The sequence below is a fragment of the Coturnix japonica genome, chromosome 3 (assembly GCF_001577835.2).
Source record: "Coturnix japonica isolate 7356 chromosome 3, Coturnix japonica 2.1, whole genome shotgun sequence".
Classification (NCBI taxonomy): domain Eukaryota; kingdom Metazoa; phylum Chordata; class Aves; order Galliformes; family Phasianidae; genus Coturnix; species Coturnix japonica.
In genome coordinates this window covers 36,689,515-36,692,353 of record NC_029518.1, presented here as the reverse complement: position 1 = coordinate 36,692,353, position 2,839 = coordinate 36,689,515, and the positions used below count along the sequence as shown (strand labels likewise).

At 44.9% G+C, this 2,839-nt stretch overlaps 1 long non-coding RNA gene across 1 annotated transcript; it reads left to right on the top strand.

Moving 5' to 3' along the window:
* Positions 1–337: 337 nt before the first annotated feature.
* LOC107311434 lies at positions 338–1,659 on the top strand. The gene is made up of 3 exons (XR_001554068.2): positions 338–426; positions 1,013–1,210; positions 1,361–1,659. It is a non-coding gene; the product is annotated as an uncharacterized LOC107311434 (long non-coding RNA).
* The last annotated feature ends 1,180 nt before the right edge of the window (positions 1,660–2,839 follow it).

Here is a 2,839-nt window from a genome sequence, read left to right as displayed (position 1 = left end):
CATGCCAATGCAGGCGCGCTTGCTCCCAGCCTCGTGGCCCCATACACCCCTCGCCTGGCCGGCCTTAAAACACCACAGCAGCGGCCCACAGCTGGGCGATCAGGGCGGCAGGGATACACACCTCCTGCCTTCCACAGCCTTCCCTGCCTTTCCTCCTAAGCCTGCCGGCCTCCCCGGGCCTGCCCTGGCAACAGCGGGGGCGGCAGCCAATGGGGCCGGGCCGGGTCAGGGCGTCGCGGCGGCAGTGCGGCCCTTTGTGCGGGGTGGCAGGTGACCACGGCGGGGGAACAAAGCGGGGTCAGGGCGGGAGCCGGGTCCCTTTTCTCAGGCCCGTGTTCTCCACTCCTCACAATCTGTCTAAATTTAACTCACCATTGAAGGCCCTGGCTGTCGAAAACAGCTTTATGTCGACTAATCCAGGCAGAAGTAAGGGTAGACACAGACAGGTTTGAAGGCGGGGATGTGGCTATTTTACTGCTTTTATTTATTATTTTTGGCTTTTTTTTTTTTTTTTTTTTTGGCTTTTTTTTTCCCTTCCCCCCTCCTTTCCCCTCTGCCTCCAGTGAAAAGTTTTCTGGACAAAAAAAAAAAAAAGAAAAAGAAAAAAATTGGTGACAAGATTAATCAGGCCGTGGAGCAGAAACACATGCTTGACTTAAACAACCTCTTTGCTGTTATTAACAACTGCTCCAGCATTTCTCTTGTTATGCTAATGGCACAGATTAGAGTAAAATCTATTCCTTCTTCTGAACAGGCCAATTGATAGAGGCTGATCTATTTTTCTCCCTGGGTTTAATGCTTTCTTTCTGCAGGCGCAAGTGTTTGCTGCAGTAAGGACAACAGGACATGGGAAGAAAGACAAAACCTTGCACGAAAGTAACTGGTCCTTCACATAGCCCGAAATCATCAATAAATACAAACCTGTGTTGGTCTCACGTCTGGACAAAAGGCAGGAAATCCAACACAGGGGCTGATGCCCTACCTTTAACTTGTTTGCTTTCTTTCTGTGTAGACACAGAGTGCTGATAGGGGAAGAGTGTCCTGCTTGCATTTATGGGATGAGAAATGGAGGAGGGCACATTGTTGTCAAGTCCTGGTGAGAACAACTGGACTCAAAACCAGGCCATGCAATGGGGCATCATTAGGATGGTGGGAGAGGTGCTCCTGTTGCCAGCACAGCCCATTGCGCTTCAACATAAAGGGGAGCAGGGTAGGTCTGTGAGTGTCAGTCCTTGAGATCTGCGCTTACTGTTACCTTGCATCAGACCCTAAATGCTCTTTATTTCTTTCCTATTTTTCCTTTCCTCCTCCCCCCCCCCCCCCCCCCCCCCCCCTTTTTTTCCCCCTTTTTGTTTTGCAGCAGTCGAAGTCTGACATCTGTTTCATAGATAGCTGCAAAGCTGACATGTGAATGTGTGAGTTTATAACACGCTAAATATTTAAAACATCTCCAGGAGGAGCTTTCAGCAGGCAGTAGCCACTGAACGAGAATGAATGTGCCATCAATTCCCAGTGTACAACATGCGTATAATATTTATATTAACTACAATAAACCTTGAATTACTTCCTCTGGATTTGAATTGTTCCTCTGTAAGTAAGCGGAAATATCAGGACCCTCATCCTACGCCAACTCCTATCAGTGAGACTCTTTCCAGGGATTTTCTTGATTTCTAGAGCTGTCCCTACTGCTGTCTCTGTATACAGCCTCTGCTGAGCAGTGGCCATCTGCTGCTGCCTGGCAGCTTCTTCAGCTTCCCCCCAGTTGATTGATACGATAAACTTGTCCGGGTTGACTGAGTTCTGTGAATTTCCAAGATCCACTTGTGAAGCCTGCACTAATGGCAGGTTGATTTGCCTGGATGCAAAGACATTAAAGGCTCTCTTGGGCTAAGTCTGAATTTGGGGGTCAGTGCTTTGCTAGCACCGAATTTCATAAGACAGAGTTCACAATTTTACACAGCCAGAGACTGCAGGGATTGTTACATCATCTGCTCTGACTTTCTGCATGCCATATGCCATCATATTTCACCCAGTTATTCCCATATTGAGCCTAATCACCTGTGCTTGATTAAAACAAATCACCCATTCTGCCCTAATGAGTTGGAATAAAAAAGAAAAGGAATACTACCACCTCCTATAGTAGTTTGTGTCAGTATTTTAGTGGCTTCAGACCTTCAAAAATAAATAGCTGCAAATATACAAAAATAAAAAGGTAATTTCCTTTTGCAGTCATGAAACCTATTCTCAGATTCCTGTACCAGAATGGAAAGCATGACTACATGTTTTTTTTCTGTTCACAGGGCAGAGTGTAGTGCAGCACCAGCTCAGGTTATGGCAAACAATCCTAAGCATGTTGGTACATTGTCTCAACACTGCCCTGTGAATAGAAGTATTACTGCCTCCACACACACACACACACTCACACACACACATACACACATAAATGGTAGGCTAATTTGGCCACTGTAACTTGGGTCATCTAATGTAACCTCTTTGAGTATCAGCATGCTATTTGCACTCTTTTTAGTGTTGGAATATCCTCACTAATCTGTGATTTAATTCAAAATAAGTGGGAAAATTTCCTTATTTGATGTTTTCTGAACTTCTAGGTATACTAAGCCCTAATGGTTTATGAATGATTATCAATAGAAGATGTTGCTTTTCTTTCCTTCTAGTAACCTATTATCTGACAGGAGTTTCCGTGAGCATAATGAAATAGAAATACATCAAGAAAGGAACAAAAATAGCTACGGGATACATATTTTCCCATCTCGTGGGAATTCTTTATAGTAATCTCTAGCTGATAATATTTATGTCCCATCATAAGGATCTCTTTTGT